The 17,933-nt window shown below is 34.8% G+C and overlaps 2 long non-coding RNA genes and 1 pseudogene across 4 annotated transcripts; all 3 read right to left on the bottom strand.

Annotated features, from left to right (window-relative positions):
* Positions 1-193: 193 nt before the first annotated feature.
* LOC112033822 (17.3 kDa class I heat shock protein-like) lies at positions 194-837 on the bottom strand (annotated as a pseudogene).
* Positions 838-5,741: 4,904 nt separating this feature from the next.
* LOC136068092 (uncharacterized) lies at positions 5,742-10,558 on the bottom strand. 3 transcript variants are annotated; one of them, XR_010629506.1, is made up of 3 exons: positions 10,049-10,558; positions 6,081-9,914; positions 5,742-5,993 (listed from the first exon to the last, which is right to left on the bottom strand). It is a non-coding gene; the product is annotated as an uncharacterized LOC136068092 (long non-coding RNA). The 3 variants fall into 3 exon arrangements; XR_010629505.1 differs by lacking the exon at positions 10,049-10,558 and having other exon boundaries at positions 6,081-6,515; positions 6,598-8,359; XR_010629504.1 differs by lacking the exon at positions 10,049-10,558 and having other exon boundaries at positions 6,081-6,477; positions 6,598-8,359.
* Positions 10,559-11,573: 1,015 nt separating this feature from the next.
* Positions 11,574-14,038, bottom strand: LOC112030233 (uncharacterized). The gene is made up of 3 exons (XR_010629477.1): positions 13,694-14,038; positions 12,271-12,485; positions 11,574-11,922 (listed from the first exon to the last, which is right to left on the bottom strand). It is a non-coding gene; the product is annotated as an uncharacterized LOC112030233 (long non-coding RNA).
* Between the last annotated feature and the right edge of the window lie 3,895 nt (positions 14,039-17,933).

Raw genomic sequence — 17,933 nt, 5'->3', positions numbered from 1 at the left:
GACTAAAAAATAATAATAAAATATTTTATTTGGCATTTTTTAAATGCCATGTTAGCATTTTAATTTTTTTAAAAGCCACGTCATGAAAAAAAAAAGAAATTAAAAAAAAACTTAAATCTAATTAATTTAAAATTTAATTAAAATTTTGTTTTCTTAATATTCTTCATGTTCTTCAACTTGTTCTTCGTGTTCTTCAAATACCAAACCCAGCAACCAACAACTGAAACCCATCATAAGAACACAAACGCCAATTTTCATCAAAAACAACACACACATAACACGAAACTAATAAAAACAAGCGAAGCCATTATTTACCATAAAAACAACCAAACACAACAAAAAAATCTCAAACTTTCCCAACTAGAAATCTGAATGGGCCTAACGTCAGGCCTCTTGATTTCCTCTTTGGGCATAGTGACAGTGAGCACACCATTCTCCATAGTAGCCTTGACTTCCTCGACCTTCGTGTTCTCTGGCAGCTTAAACCTTTTCGAGAACCTTCCGCTACTCTGCTCCACGCAGTGCCATGTGTCACTCTTCTCTTCTTGTTCTTGACTCCTCTCCCCACTTATCTGGAGAACCCGACCGTCCTCGATCTCCACTTTCACTTCCTCTTTCTTCAAACCAGGCATGTCGGCTTTGAACACGTGCGCGCATTCGGGGTCTCCTTCTAGTCCACTTTATCAGCGGCGAACGACGATGTTTCGGAGGGGAAGTTGGAGTGAGAGGAGAGTGGTGGGAAGCCCTCGAATGGGTCCCACACGTCAAGCGAGAATGGGTCGAAGACATTGGATCGGCGGTTGAAGAAATTTGGAATGAGCGACATTTTTTTTATCTTTTTTTGTGTGTTTGTTTCCCAAGAAATTTTTTGGGTTTATGGGTTTACTAGAGATTGGGTTAGTTACTGTGTTTATGGGTTCGTTTCTTGGATTTATTTTTTGTTTTTCTGGATTTGATGGAGATTGGGTTTGGTTGCTGGATTTGGATTTGGGGTTTGCTAGAGATTGGTTTGGTTGCTTCTTGGATTTGGGAAGAACATGAAGAAAATTTCTTGTTAGTATTTAATTTAATTTTTTCTTCTTGTTTTCGTTTGTGTTCTTCTGATATGGGTTTGAGTTCTTGGTTGCTGGGTTTGTGTTCTTGTGATGGTTTCAGTTCTTGGTTGTTGGGTTTGGCATGTGAAGAACATGAAGAACAAGTTGAAGAACATGAAGAATATTAAGAAAAGAAAATTTTAATTAAAATTTTAAATTAATTAGATTTAAGGTTTTTGTTTAAATTTCTTTTTTTTTTTTTAAATTTTCTGCCGTGGCTTTAAAAAAAATTAAAATGCTGACATGGCATTTAAAAAATTTCAAATAAAATATTTTATTATTATTTTATTAGTCACGTCAGCATTTACTATGCACATAGTGCATTCCGTTTGCCACTTCAGATTTTTCTGTTACTGGGTTGATGGTAGGGACCAAAATAAAAATGATTTTCTGAAATTAGGGACTGACCTAGGAGTGAAATCAATTTAGGGACCAAATCAAGAATTGGCCCAAAATGTAGGGACCAAAAGTGCCTTTTCGCCATAATAATAATAATAATAATAATAATAATAATAACGCCAGATCTTCATTATATTTCCTTCTATAATTAATGCATAGACTTAAATGAAATTACATAATATCATTGAGAAAATTTCAAATGAAATCTTATTAAATCAAGAAATTTTCAAATGAAATCTTATTAAATCATATAAACTATAAATCTTTCCCTCAAAAAAAAAAAAAAAATCACATGAAATCTTATAAAATCAAATAAACTATAAATCAAAGAAAAGGAATTGAATCTCTAAACCAAATAAATCCTAAACATCAATTGTTAGGCCTGAAGTCCAACTAATAGTAGTCTTGAACTATAAGGCAATTGTTTGGGCTGATTTCTTTTTATGTTAATGTAAGTTTTGTAACTGGAGACTTGTATCTTTGCGTCCATACCAAATGAGTTAGGCCAACTCTCACCCAAAGTTTAGCTAAAAGCCCACCTTTTGTAGCATACTGAACCCTTTAACCCCAAAAGGCTAGGTTAATGGGAAAGAAGCTTCCCATTTTGTTTCTCAAAAAAAAAAAAAGCTTCCCATTTCTAACACATTGTGTCCTACAAATGTGTTTCCGCACAAGGCTCTTGACATGTCCTACCAATGAGTAGAACATTCCTCTAATTCTATTTCTATCACCTTGTGTCACTCAAGCCGAAAACGTTGGTCTTTTGGGGCTTGAAGGATCCAAGGTGTTATATTTTTCAATTTGAGTTGCCTACTTTTCAAACCCAACATATTCTTTATTTTTTTTCTCTCTATTATTTTTAAGTCTTTATTATTTTGTCTTTATTGATTTTTTTTTTCCCTTTCCAATGGTCATATTTTTTAAACATCCATATTTTTTATTTCTTTTTGAGAAGAAGAAGAAGAAAAACAGCCATATATTTCTAACAATCATATTTTCCAACGATCATATTCTTTCAATATAAATAGCATAATTTCCTCTCTAATTTCATTTAACTCAAACCCAATAATAGTCCCCCTCAAAAAAAGGGGGAAAAAACTTATTGTGTCATTTGGAGGTAGCCCTAATCCAATTTGAAGTGGGTAACTTTTTATTGTTGGGTGGAAGTAGATGTTGGTAGAAGAGTTAAATTAGTTCAACATTTGGACTCATGAGAAATTGAGAATATCTTTTCTATGAAATTTCAAGTCAACCAAATTCAATAATAAAAATGAAACAATAGTACGAACACAAAGAACAAAGAAGAAAGCAAACATTAGCAAACCATTGCAGGTTGTGGCTTTGTGGTAAAAGTTCTCAAATCATTTCGTATGATGCTTGGTAGGAGTGGAGCGGTTCAAGTAGTGATGCTTCAACAAATGTGTTATGCCCATGATGATAGACTCATTAAGGCCCTAATAGTACACATGGTATTAGCTATTGTTGTCACGTAATGTGCGGTTAATGAGTCCACATCGAAAACCCATCTTTTTTATTTAGCAATAAATAAATAATAAAATATATATATATATATATATATAGACACACACACAAAAACAAACATTAGCAAAACCATACCACTCGACAATTAGTGCTTTTTGATTTAAAAAAGCATAAATTTTGTGGAAGAAAAAAAAAGGTTAAATTAAATTAAATTATTTTATTATATTTTAGAGATTTTTTATAAAAATAAATTTAATTTTTTTTTCCATTTAATTCATATCATATGGCATGATTTAATTGGATGAATTATCCCATGTGACAAGTTGAGGAATACTTAATACCTAACTAAGATTTTGTTTTATATTTTTAATGGAGAGGTTGCCAATCAAAACGATCCCCTAATGATAGGGGAGAGGATCAAAAGGTTGAAGTTTTAAGAAACAAAATAAATATAGCCTTAAACTTGAGGGGTGTGTTTTACAATTTAGTCTCTACAATATTATTATATTAGATTGTTTCAATTTCAATTTCAATTTGGGTATGATATCGATTTTGTATATGTTAGATAACAAACGGCAATAATGAGGGCAATTTAATTGGTGTTGTGGGTCCACGAATCACATGTTTTGTATGTGATTGTAACTATGCTTTTTTGTCCAACATAATCTCAATTTGGACGAAAGGGTGAATATTGTGGTAATTCTCTCAAATTTGGGAGATTAATTGAGCATATCAAAAGTTTGAAAAGAGATGGTAAAACTGATTCTAAAAATTAAAATGTCAACTTTAAAAGTGTCATTTTCTTACAACCTGCTTTGTGTTTTTGTCTTGTGGTTGTTCAATTGAGCAACATCAATCCATCTCAAATGTGAAATATTTGGTAAATATTCGGTATTGGCAGGAGGATTGTAATTTAAAACCAATATAAAATATGGGTTTAAAAACGTAATTTATCAACAAAAAAAAAAAAATTTGCTATTTGCAGAGACCTGGCCAACTTGTCAGGTACAATCTCAAAAGTGGAGGTTCCAAAATGTCAAACACCGTCTTTTTCAGGGCAAAAGATATAGGAAAAAAAAAAAAAAGAAGGAATTTTGAAATTGCAAGAGACAGAAGAAAGAAGAGAACCTTGAGATGAGGAGCTGTGTTGGTTCCGGTTTTCTCCCAGTTAGACTCACTTGAACCCAGTCCTTAAGAATTTCTGTGTTCTCCATATTTACTTCAACAAGCTCTGCTTTGACTCGGTGAAGTGAAAAACGGTGGCAATTGCCAATTATAGACGGCGTCGTTTTTTATTGTTAATATTTCTTTAGAAGTTTTATCATTTAAAGTAAGCAAGGATATTTCAGGTGGAAAGGTGTTTGATCATTTTGTAACGAAGCAAGCTAAACTTTGTCAAAATGACCATAAATAGGCTGAAGAAGAGTCTGTTACTGATGTGGTGTAATGTTGTGTGGGATTTAGCGGTTCAAGTTTTTGGTGAGCAAGAAAGAATGGCATTGTTCCATTGCTTGGCTGTTGTAATCTCGAGTTTATTGGTCGTGTGGACTATGGAAAAAGTGGCAATCTAGAAGCAACTATAAGCATTATCATTTATCAACTAGTTTGCAGTGAGCTTTTTCATAATATCTGGAGAAATTGAAAATCTGTCTGGTTTTGGAAATATTTAATGAAGTGCTGCTTAATTAATTCCCAAGAATTTGTGTGGGGAGAAAATCAGTGGAAGGGAAAATCCGGGCTGTAGTATGTAAGTTGGCCTCAGGTGCTGTATTGTACCATATATGGCACCATAGGAACGCTATATTCTCCATTGCCAAGGGATAAGAACTGAGGGTATTATGCAGTCCACAGAGAGAGAGAGAGAGAGAGAGAGAGAGAGAGCTTAAATTAAGGGCGGAGACTAGACATAAGCCATTTGCTGTTGTGTGTTTTCTGGAGCTGTACTATTTTGATTTCTGCTTGCTACTGTGATTGTTTCTGCTTGTGTTTCTACAAACTCTATTACGACTAATTGTTATAGAATATTGAAAAATTATCCATTTTTTTCTATACTTGTTCACTTTTCTTTTTATTTTTACCAAGCAGAATAAAGTTTTGCAAACTTCAATTCACTTTTCCATTACTTTTCTTTTTCTGACTTCAATAGCATGTAGGTGTGCAAATCATGGTCCAAAATCAACATCTGAGCAGAGCAAGGTTTCTGTTTGAAATTTCTCAATATGAATCAAAGAGCCAAATGCCAGGAAGGGAAAAAAAAAAAAGAAAAAAAAAAAGAAAAAGGACAGCACTATATATGTTGGGACTGTTGGAGAAAAAGAAAAACAATAATTATATTACCATAACAAATCTTAACATAGGAAAGATGAATATCAATGTGTATATATGTATTTTTTTTTTTTCTTATTAAAAGCGGCAGGACATATTTTGCATTTTGCAAAATAATCAAATCTCTATACAATGGTTGAGAAGTAGTTGGGGCATACTATCAAAGTAGGAATCGTATTGAAGAACAAGAAGCACAAACAGCAGTAGCACTAAAGAAGAACACAAGATTGCAGCTGACAAACAAAGAAGAAGAAGAATAGATAAACGACAAGCAGCTGCAGATTGGTTAGTGATAAACGACTTGTAGCTTAGATAACTGTATATATGCCTTTAGTGATTACACGTGCCTCACGTGTCTGTGATTAGTTTTAGATTTCTGTTAATTCTGTTTTGCTGATTGTTAGGCGGGTAAGTTAGTTGGTTAGTGTTTTCTCTGCATATAAAGGGAATAGCTTTGTAATCATAATTATTCAATGAAATCATTTTCTCCCAAATCTAGTTTTTGACAGATATATACCCAGCCAAATCTCAGTGACAAAATTTACACACAAGTACTGCTAAAACAAGAGCAGCATTATTAGCTCTCAAGTTGAACCTCCTGATGTCCCTGCTGGTTACACAATTATAGGGCACGCCAGAATCCTGTAAAATGAGCATCCAGACAGCATTGGCTCACAATCACCTCAACCTTAACTGCAAAAAAATTCCCATTAAAATCTCTAATCACTGCGCGTATTCCATAACAAAAGCCATCCTTGCATTTTTTACAGCAACATTTACCTTGGGGTAAGGCAACTGAGGGGGCTTCCATGTTGAGATATGCAGTAACTCAGACTAAATATTTTCTGCATTCCTGGTTCCTCAAATCTTTTTCCATTTATTTGCAGCCACAATTGCCATGACAGAATGAGAAATAGTTTCAGTGAGATAGTATTCTTGTGGTGCAGCATCCAGGAGAATAGATCAGTCTCGTTTTGGTAAGGCTGGTGTGGGATAATGTTTCTGCCTTCAACTAATTAACATACCATCTTGGCGTGCCGGCAAGACCATAAAGCATGTAAACTGGTTTTAGGAACTTCATTCCACTGCTCACAAGTTACTGAAGAGATGGTGCGTTTAGAAAATAGACCTGAGTCTTTGTTGGTAGGATAACCTCTAGTGCATTCCTAACCTGATCCTGTTAGCAATTTAAGTATTTAACCTAATACCTAGTACCTGTGAGAAACAAAAATAGAGAAAATATTGCACAAAGGGAAATAATCACTCGACACAACATTTACGTGATTCGGCAATTTACCTATGTCCACTTAGCTTTCCACAGTGCCTGCCACATAATTGTTGAGCTGTGATTGTTTAAAGCCTCTCCAAAACCTGACATTGCCTCATGGTCCAACAAATCATATGCACTCCAAACTGAAAAATCTCCAGTTTTTGCACCACCCAAAAGATACTGTCATCAGAATGTTGAGAATTTCATGGAATGCTTTAAATGACAGCAGATTCTTTTGGCATAAACAACCTGTCCAGAACATCCTTTCAACAAGTCTTTGTATTATCATCCAGCAAGTCACACACATAGTTTGCTGCAGATTGAGGATGTCTAGGTGAAACCACCCTGAATGTGCTTAGTGTTGGCAGCCACCTATCTCTCCAGATGTTAACCTGTCTTCCATCCCTATCTTCCAATTGCAGCTCAATTGAGCAACCTTTCTAGCTTCCAAATTATACTTCTCCAAGCATAGAGGCATTGGATGGTAACTTTGCAATAAGGAAAGAGATTGATGGGAAGTATTTATTGTTGAGGAAATTAGTAATTTCCACGTTTGGGTTGTCCTAGTCTTTAGGAGTGTCAGTAAGTTTGTTTATGTTTACCTAGTCTATAGGAGTACGTTTACCTAGTTAATAGGAGTTGGTTTACCTAGTCAATAGGAGTTTGTTGTTGAACGTTGGATAGTGCCTATTTTCATGTTACTTTCAGTTATGTATTAGCCTATTTATAGGCTGTTGATTTATCAGTAAAATGCAGAAAAAGTTTATCCTCTGCTTCCTACTGTTATTGTGTAAAAAACGTCCTTTAGTAATTTTTGTTTTTATCAGTGGTATCAGAGCCTGGTTAGAGTTCCACAATGGCTTCTGAAACTTTTGTGCAGCCAGCCATTCCACGCTTTGATGGTCACTATAACCATTGGAGCATGCTCATGGAGAACTTCTTGAGGTCCAAATAATATTGGACGGTTGTTGTTTCTGGAGTAGCAGAACCAGCAGCAGGTGTTGCGCTGTCAGATGCCCAAAAGACAGAGCTTGAAGGGCTGAAGTTAAAGGATCTTAAAGTAAAGAATTATCTCTTCCAAGCTATTGATCGCTCAATCTTGGAAACCATTCTTTGCAAAGACACAACCAAGCATATTTGGGATTCCATGAAGAAGAAGTACCAAGGTACAGCAAGGGCTAAGAGGCAGCAGCTTCAAGCACTTTGTTCGGATCCATGGCGACAAGACAGAGGATGTTCTCATTGTTGAGAAGATTCTTCGATCCTTGACATCAAAATTTAATTTTGTTGTCTGTGCTATAGAAGAAGCTAATGATGTTGGTTTACTGTCAATTGATGAATTACAAAGTTCTTTGTTGGTTCATGAGCAAAACATTAACCAGCAGGAAGAAGAAGAATAAGCATTGAAGGTCGTATCAGAAAATCACTCTACACCTAGTAGAGCTGATAGAGGACGAGGAAGAGGCAGAGGTCGAGGTAGATGAGGCAGAAAGAACAATGATCATGGGAACCAACAACAAAATCATCATCATCATCAAGAGAGTCAATTTCAAGGAAGAGGCAGAGGACGTGGAGGCCACCACTCAACAACTTACAGATCAAAGTCAGCAGACAAGTCCAATGTTGAATGTTTCAGATGTCATAGGTATGGCCATTATATTGCACAAATTATACACTAGATCTTTCGGTGTGGATAGATACATTGTTTAGTCATTATAACTGGGTTTTGCGAAGTTGATTTTTTGTTTAGATAAATTCCTAATAAAAACAATGTTACTTTAGGTGCTATGATGTCAGGTTTCATTCAAAATGGATATATTAAGGATGCCATAAATTTGTTCCATCAAATGAAAGCTGCAAATACTGAACTTGGAGCCCAGAATTTAAGATGCATGCTTGATGTATATACTCATCTGGGAGCTCTGCAATTGAGTAAGTCAATCTATGGTTACTTTATAAGAAACTTGTTTTACAGATCTATGGAAGAAACTAGACACTTGGAAACCTCTATCTTAAATTTGTACATAAGACGCGGAAACATTTCTTCTGCTAGAGTGTGTTTTAATAACCTGGACAACAATGGTTGAAGGCTTTGGAACTCATGGGCTGTGTCACCAAGCTATAGAACTTTGGTCTAATCTGGAGGAAAGAATAAAACCAAACAGTGCCACTCTACTCTTGTCAGAGAAGGGTGCGAAATGTTGAAAAATAGCTAAGAAAAAACAAGTTTGATTTAACAATGTAAACCTTAAAAATTAGCAATAATAGAAATTAAAAGAGAAAGTTAGAAAGATCTTACAAAGTTGTAGAATCATGCAATGACGTTGTCCTTAAAGGTTTAATTCAATAAAAGTTGGTGCTAATGGCCCTCTTGGCCAAATAACCCCTAGGGATTAAACTATAGCAACAATATTTGAGATAGATGCACTTTCAATCACGAAGAATCAATAGCAACCTTATTTTTGCCTTTCCATAAACCCAAAAACAAAAGCGGAAATTTGTGGGAGAAAAAGAAGAGAAATGTTATGTTTATAATATTTTCACAACAAATCCTAAGTGGCAGGTTGTTATTGGTTGTTATAAGTGAGAAAAAAGTACTTTAAGTTGTGGATTCAAATTAGAACCAATAACAATTTACCACACATGATTTGTTGTGAAAATGTTGTGGATTTAACCCTTCTCAAAAAAGGTCAGAGGAGCAGAGAAGGAGAGAGCAGGTCTAGGAGATGAGAGAGATATGCGCTGAAGAGAGAAAGGTTAGTTTAGTAAATAAGCTGAACCCAATGGGTCAACCCAATGGTAACTAGGTACTCCAATGGGCCAAAATAAATAGTCATTGGGCACACAATAAATGCCCAACCGGCTGGAAAAGAGACAAGAAAAATTAAAGCCCAAAGCAAAAATTATGGGTTTTACACGCACATAACAGGCCTGAACGGTCATGGGGACATAAAACTTGGGGAACATAAAGCACAAAGGCTTTTAGAATTGGAACCTGATAATATTTGAGTCCGTTTCTAGATAGAAAAGCATTAGAGAAAGAAGAAAGGAGAGTAGAGGAGGAAGAGGAATGGAAATATGCTGAGAGCACAGTTGAAGATTTGATAAGGCTGTGTGAAATGCACAATAGAACTTGTTAGGAAGGTGGTTTAGATGGCTGGTTTTACGAATATATTGGATGATCCTAGTATGATCAAGTTACTCATTGCTCTATCAAGTGGTATGCAGGTGTAGGGAGAAGGTGGCTTGATTTTGCTGCCTTCACAACTTCAAGTTACTCATTGCTCTATCAAGGTTGTCCTGTATTTTGTCTCTAGCTGAGAGAAGCATGAATTGACCAACAGCTGAATAGAATTATATTAATACAACAAAACTCGACAATTATTTAATGAGTAATTATTTTTTATTGATCAAAACACTAGTATAAAAAACTTCAAACAAAGCTGGACACAGCCAACAGCCCAGCAAAAACACTTACAACGACCCCCCTGTCTGCTACTTAGTGCCCGTTTGTTTGGGCGTTTTGAGCCCAATATGCGCGTTTTGCAAAAAGTTGAAGCAATATTTGCGTTTGGTTCAGCCCAAAACGCAACTTTTTGGAAAAAGTTGCGTTTTGGGCCAAGGCCAATAACGCCCTGGGAACGCGCAAGGATTATGGAGCTGAGGAGTTCCATAAACAAAAAGTCCAATGCGCGTTTGTAACTATCCGTTGGCTCTTCCTTCAATTACCAAATTACCCTTGATAAAAGCCCTCAATTCTCACGCCGAAGCTCACTCTCACGCATCTGTTCTCATCTCATCTCTCTGCTCTCCCTTTGCCTGAAGCTCACTCACGCAATAACCACAACAATAAAAGCAAAAAAAAATTTTGCTCTCATAAAACTGATATAATTTAAACAACAAATCTAAAATCAAAACAACAACAACGGAAGATCAAGAACAGAAAAAAAAAAAAAAAAATTAGAACAACAATAATAAATGATCAAGAAAAAAAAATAAAAGAAGCCGATAGAAGAAAAAAAAAAGAGTGAGGAGTCGATAGAAAAAAAAAAGAAGCCAATAGAAGAAAAAAAAAAGAGAGTAGAAAGACCTCAAAGAGTTGGAGAAAGAAAGAGTGAGGAGCTTCTGGAATCAAGTGGAAGCAAAGAAAAAATAAAAAGGAGAGGATGTACTAATATGGGTATACGTGTGTGGTTGACAAAATGCAAGAGAAAAAACAAAAAGAAAAAAAAAAGAGAAACGTCTGGATGAACGAAAAGGCAAAGAATAAGAAATTACCATTTAAAAATAATACCATAATATTTTCACAATATTTTCACAATAAATTTTAGTAATTAGCTAATATTGGTGAGTAAAAATATAATTTCAGTAATGAGTTCAAATTAGAACTAGAAACAATTTTCCATATAAAATTTTGTTATGATTCTTGTGAAAGTATTGCAAAAAATATTGTGAATGTAAGTTGAAAAATATAATTGTTGAGAATGAATAGAAAAAGAATAAATTTAATTAAAAAATAAAGATTAAAATAGTGGATAGAGAAAAGATAAATGTCACTGTTGATTATCCAAACAGTACAAAAATTTGCCTAACTTGCTAGAGATACTCTTATATATACATTGTCCTTTTTGGTAATTTACAACTCAAAATGCTACTTTTACAAGTTCTAGCCAAACACTCAGCTTTTTCAAAAATCACTTTTTAACAGTTTTTACCAAACACTCAGCTTTTTGAAAATACACTTTTTCATTATGCACTTTTTGAAAACTCCACTTTTTTATTATGCACTTTTACAAAAAGCCGAACCAAACTCACCATAAAGTACAAACAGCTACATTTGCAACCAAAACTTACAAGCCCAACAGGGCACTCAATCGTTACAACAGTGCAACTCTATTTCATGAGCAGACATTGCTCTTATCAAAAACTGTTGAGTTAGTGGAAGCTTTTATGCTTATTTATTGTGTGTAACAAAACAATAGTAGGTTTGTGAAATAAAAATAGAAGAAATAGAAAAGACAATCACACATGAACACAAAGATTTACATGGTTCAGCCTTAGGCTTAAATCCATGGACAGAATCTAACAAAAAATTTCACTAAGAAAATAGGAGATTAAAAATTGGCACAATAGCACGGGAGAAGAGAATCTTTAATTTCTCTACACTGATGCTAGTGCTTAAACTCTATAAAACCAATTGAACATAGCCACACACATGCAGCAAAAAGGAACCCTCCTAGGATAATTCTTGACTGCTTTAACGAGAGCCCAGGTGGGTGTGAGAGGAGGGACCCTCCTTCGCTAATTCTTCAACGTCGCTCTGGTAATTATTCCTCTTACTGCCACTATAGGCTTCAAGAAAAATTTGAACTATTCAAACCAGATGAAAAAACTAATAAATAAAAAAAGTGATGCAGAATGATTTTAATTTTTGAGTTTGTGGTGATTGGGATGTGAGTGCCAAAAGGTAATGTTAAGGTACAACTACTCAACTAGCACAATACTTTGAATTTTTTTTTCTTAAATGCTAGAATATGTCTGAGGAAAAAAAGAAAAAGGAAAAATCCAAAAAGAAAAACCCTATTATTTTATACCTATTAAAAATTAAATTTTTTTACCATGCCAAAATAAACCTGACAATCAAAACCCACACTTTCATTTCATTGGATTGTAATAGGAAGAAGAAAGATGATGACTTACAGGCAAAGAAGTCCAAAACTTCCCTAAAGAATCAGCCATACATCCTCCAAGTCTTTGGATCTGGTCCCCTAATTAAAGTAGCCTTCTCCACTAGTTCCAGCCCCATCATCCTCATAACGACTTGGCTTATTTCTGCTACCTACTGCAGCTGAATTGTCAATATCATGATGGATTACACCCAGATCCTCATAGACTGTGCTGTTGTTGCTGCTGCACTGTGCCATAGTAAATATGGGATTTACTAGCATTCATATTCCTTTTCAAATGGAATTAACTTATATTAATAAAAGAAAATCCAACAATTTAGAGTACAACCACATAAGGCATCCACAAGAATTATAGAGCTCCCTTGTACTAGTTATGATTTTTGAAGCCAATATTAAGACAGATCGTATGATGGTTAGTTATTGGAGCTTAAGAGTTAAGTGTATAACAAATAGATGTCTGATGAGTTTTTGATTTGATGTTGGTGTTCCATAGTATGCATCTTATTCAGTTTGTAGGATTCTTTTATTCTTGAAACTTAAAGACTCCTGTGAATTTAAACAATTGTTTTTAAATTTCTAAGAAATTAAATTTTAATGTTGGGTGGCTCCTGATAGATTAGTTTAGAGATCCTAAGTTTAACTTGGATTTTATAGATGGGAAACAGTTTTGTGTTGTATCTTATGAAAATCTATAGGGGCTGCATAAAATTAGACGGGACCATTTGGCATTTTTTTTTTTTTGGAATTTTCTCATTAGAAGAAATATTACTTATTTGGTTTTATGGCACATTTAATCATGCTTTCTCTCGTAAAATACAACAGCCAACACAATTGACCTAACTAATTAAAAATATCTAACGCAAACTGGGGCTGAAAGTGAGAAAAAAGAAACTGTCCCATGTGGATCCGTTTGGGAACTACATATTTTACTGAAATTGAAAATTTTTTGTTGAAAGTATGTAAAAAAAAAAACTAAAAACTGACTTTTGGAGCAATGGGACCCACTCAACAGTGCAATGGGACCCACTTTAAGCGCAAAAATAAGCTAAAAAGTAAAATAAGCGAACTTTTTTTCAAATCCCAAATGCAACCGTAATGTCTTTTAGGAAGAGAGGGAGAAAAAAAATGGAAAATGAAACGAAGGAAGAACTGACATTGTGTTCCAATGAAAGGGGTATATATATGTGAATAACAGTCTGAAACTAACAATTTAAAACCTGTGCTGCTGATAGTTATTTTAATTTCTCATGAGTTGTTAGTGTGTATGGTATTTATACACTAAACATTCAACGGAGAATTACATTTGCAGGACAAAAAAAAAAAAAAAACATGATTCAATCGATAATAAGAGCCATTTGACAGTTAATTTAAATAGCTGACCATTTTGAGACCTTGACCACTTTAGCAAGAGCCCAAGTGGATGTGAGAGAAGGTACCTTACTTGGCTAATTCTTCAACGTGGCTCTGCTAACTATCCCTCTTACCGCCGCAATAGGCTTCAGGCTTCTTGGATGTTTGATTCCCTCCTTCCATCATATAAAAGTTCCCCAACAAGACAACAAGAAAATTTTGTATTATTCCAACCTGATTAAAAAAATAAAAATTGGCTATCTGAGTGCCAAAAGGTAGTTCTAAGGTATAGCTAGCACAATACTATGATTTTTTTCTTTAAATGCTAGCAAGGGAAATCCAAAAGGAAAAACTCTATAGTTTTATACCTATGACAAATTAAATTTGTTATCATGCCAATTTAAGCCTGACAATCAAAACCCACACTTTCATTGGAATCACCTCCCCAAATCAAAAGAGAACAACAAGGGTTGTAAATTATAATAGCAAAAAGAGAGATGATGACTCATAGGCAAAGAAGTCGTAGAAATTCCCTTTTTACTAGATTCTTCAGAGTAAGTCCTAAATCCTCCAAATCTTTGAATGTGGTTCCTCATCAAAGTAACCTTCTCCACTAGATCCAACTCCATCATCCTCATCGCGGCTTTGCTTATTTCTGCAATCTCCTGGGGCTAAATCGCTACCCTCTAAGGGTAACTCACTGCCTTCTGAGGCTAAATCAGTACCTTCATGAAAGGTGACAATCTCTAGAGTATTGACGCAACTTGTTGCGTTCAAAAACAAAGCATAACGCAATTCCCATAGGATCATTACATCCAAAAGAAGGGACCTTTATTTTATCACTCCTACGTTCAAGGCTAAACCATATCAGAATTTCGCCTCCAGGAATAATAATGTCTAAGATGTCTTGTAGTCTACCACTTTGTCCCTGAAATATACAAAGCATAAATGTTAGGAACTGAGAGAGAGAGAGACCTGAAGAATGTCATCAATCTGAATATTGTCAACCAATTTGAAGCAGTTGACACACTGGAAACACAAATGGGAGTGAAGCCTCTTGCAAACCTCCAAATGAGGTACGATTGTAATTTTAATAGAATAATTTTTTAGTTCTGGCAATCTCTCCAATGAGATACAATTGTTTGCAATTACAACATGAGTAGTTGATGGAACATTTTGCAATGATTGAAGCCTCTCGCAACCCTCCAAATGGAGTCTTTGAAGGATAGAGAGTTGAGAGATGCTTTCAGGAAGGGAAACAAAATTATTTCCACTTAAAATTAAGTGTTCCAAAGAGGACAAGCAGCCAATTTCATTGGGAATTGATGAAAGATCTGAGTCACTAAGATCCAAATATCTTAAAGAATGCAGACTTGATAATTAAGGCAATAATTGGCCCACGGGAACATAATCTGATGGCATGTAATAAAATAAAGATAATGCCCTTTTATAACATCCATGGATATTTAGTTCTTTGAGATTTTCAATGAGAAAAATAGAGGAAGGAACCTCTTTTACGGCTGTTCCACTCAAATTGAGCAACTCCAAACCTTTTGCATTGCCTACGTTCTCTCCCAAGTTGTCAAATTTTGAGCATCCAAAAAGATCAAGAAATTTAAGCAACTTCAAACAAAAAATATTGTTAGGAAGACGCACGAGATTTTTGCAATCTTTTAGAGTTAACACAGTAAGGTAAGTCAAATGCTCAATAGATGAAGGCAGCTCTTTTATAGCTGTTCCACTTAAATCAATCTTCTCCAGACCTTTGACATTCCCTAGGTTCTCTGGTAAATTGTCAAATTTTGAGCATTTAGAAAGATCAAGAGAATTACCCAACTTCAAACTCCAAATGGCATTAGGAAGACACACAAGATTTTTGCAATCTTTTAGAGTCAACACAGTAAGGTTAGTCAAACGTCCAATTGATGAAGGCAGGTCTTTTATAGCTATTCCACTCAAATCAAGCTTCTCCAGGCCTTCGACATTCCCTAGGTTCTCTGGCAAATTGTCAAATTTTGAGCATCCAGAAAGATCAAGAGTTACCCAACTTCAAACTCCAAATGGCATTAGAAAGACGCACGAGATTTTTGCAATCTTTTAGAGTCAACACAGTAAGGTTAGTCAAACGTTCAATTGATGAAGGCAGCCCTTTTATAGCTGTTCTACTCAAATCAAGCTTCTCCAAGCCTTTGAAATTCCCTAGGTTCTCTGGAAATTTTTCGATTTTTGTGCATCCAGCGAGATGAAGAGAATTGCCTAACTTTAAACACCAAAAGGTATTAGGAAGACAAACAAGATTTTTGCAATCTCTTAGGGTCAATAAAATAAGGTTTGTCAAATGTTCAATTGATGAGGGCAAATCTTTGATAGATGTTCCACTCAACTTAAGCTCCTTTAGACCTACGACACTCCCTAGGTTCTCTAGCAAGTATTCAAATTTTGAGCATCTAGAAAGTTCAAGAGATTCAAGTGATTTCAAACTAGAAATGGTGCTAGGAAGATACACAAGTTTTTGCGAGAGTCAATAAAGTAAGGTTTACTAAACCTTCAATTGATAAAGGCAATTCTTCTATAGGTGTTCCACTCAAATCAAGTTTCTTTAGACCTTCGACATTCCCTAGGTTCTTTGGCAAGTATTCAAATGTTGAGCACCAAGAAAGATCCAGAGCTTCAAGCGATTTCAAATTACAAATAGTGTTAGGAAAGCGCCAAAGATTTTTGCAATCGCTAAGGGTCAATGAAGTCAGGCCAATCAAGCCTCCAACTAATGAAGGTAGTTTCATAATAGCAGTGCTATCCAAAAAAAGCTTTTGTAAGCATTCCATGTTTCCCACAAATTGTGGAAGTTTCTTGAGATTGGAGCAACAAGAAAGGTTAAGAGTCACATGAGAATCCACTTTAAATGTGCTTGGAAGACGCCTTAGTGTTTTACAATATTGAGATTAAGAAGAACAAGCTTTTTAAGAATTCCAATGGATGGGTGAAGCTCACATAAATTTGTACAATATTCAAGAACTAATTTCTCAAGATTTGGGACTCCAATGAAGTCTGGAGTTATAATTAGGTCCAAGGAATCGGTCAAGTCAATGAACTTCAACTTGTCAAAATTCTATTAGAAGAAAAAAAAATTGTTAGAACAGTTAACTTTTTAGTGTCCATTTATTGTAATTTAGAAGCAAAGTTTTAAGAGTATAATTAATAACACATTTACCTTTACCCCTATCCAAAGCCATTCAATTTTGCTTTGTCGCAAACAAAGTTGAATAAGCTCATCTAGCTGGAAACTTGATGGCAAAGATTTCGAAGGATGCAAAGTCCAATCAAGAATTCTTAAATCATTAGGAAGATGTGAGGAGACATGGAGAAAGCCAAAAATTCTAAGAAATTTAAGATTTTCCATCTTCAAAAAGGCCTCAGGGTTCCACCTTGCATCTTTTTGTTCATGATAAGTAGTCGAAATATCCAAGGCTTTAAGTGCTTCTGTCCCCTAATAATCATGAAGGAATTGGCGAATTGCAAAATCAATTATTACCAAAACAATTCAAATTTCAAATTTTTGGAACATGAAGGTAGGGAATGAGTGGAAATTCTCTAAATAACTTCTTACCCTTTTTTTTTGGATAATTTCTTACCTTTTTTTTTTTTTTTTTAACACTTTGTCAATGTCCTTATAAACCCATAATCTACTATGCTTCCCAGGATTATCAGGGCACTCTTGCAAGACTATTTTCCTTCCCATTTCTTCAAGTAAATCATGCATCCACACTATATCATTATCCATAATTTTCAAGAGAGAATTACCAATGAGTTCCTTCAATCCAATACCAGGGTAAAGGCCAAGAATATCAAGTATTTCTACTACCTCATCTTTATCTTGATGATTAAAAAAGCATGCAATATGCAAGAATATTTCCTTTTGTGATTTTTGGAGTCCATTAAAACTTATTTCAAGTACGCAGAGAATTGCTTCTTTAGAAAATTCTTTGAGTCTCTCTAACGCAATTTTCCATTCAGCAGTACTTTTTCCAAACAAAAAGGAACCCAAAACCTCAAGAACTAAAGAAGGCCACCATCATAATTCAAAAAATGGAAAGACAATTCTCTATAATCTTCGAGGACATGCTTTTCTTTAAAAGCCTTTGGGCAAAAAAGTTGAAGATCATTTTCATCATTCAATCCTTTAACTTCATATATTTCATCTACTTGATGTTCCTCCAACAAATGTGCATCTCTTGTTGTTATGATAATTCTACTACCTGATCCAAACCAATGACGCTCCCCAACTAACATTTTTAACTGTTCCAATTTGTTTATGTCATCAAGAAC

Source organism: Quercus suber, unplaced genomic scaffold, assembly GCF_002906115.3.
Source record: "Quercus suber isolate HL8 unplaced genomic scaffold, Cork oak 2.0 scaffold_98, whole genome shotgun sequence".
Classification (NCBI taxonomy): domain Eukaryota; kingdom Viridiplantae; phylum Streptophyta; class Magnoliopsida; order Fagales; family Fagaceae; genus Quercus; species Quercus suber.
The sequence above is the reverse complement of the archived record's forward strand: the minus strand, read 5'-3'. Positions and strand labels throughout refer to the sequence as shown.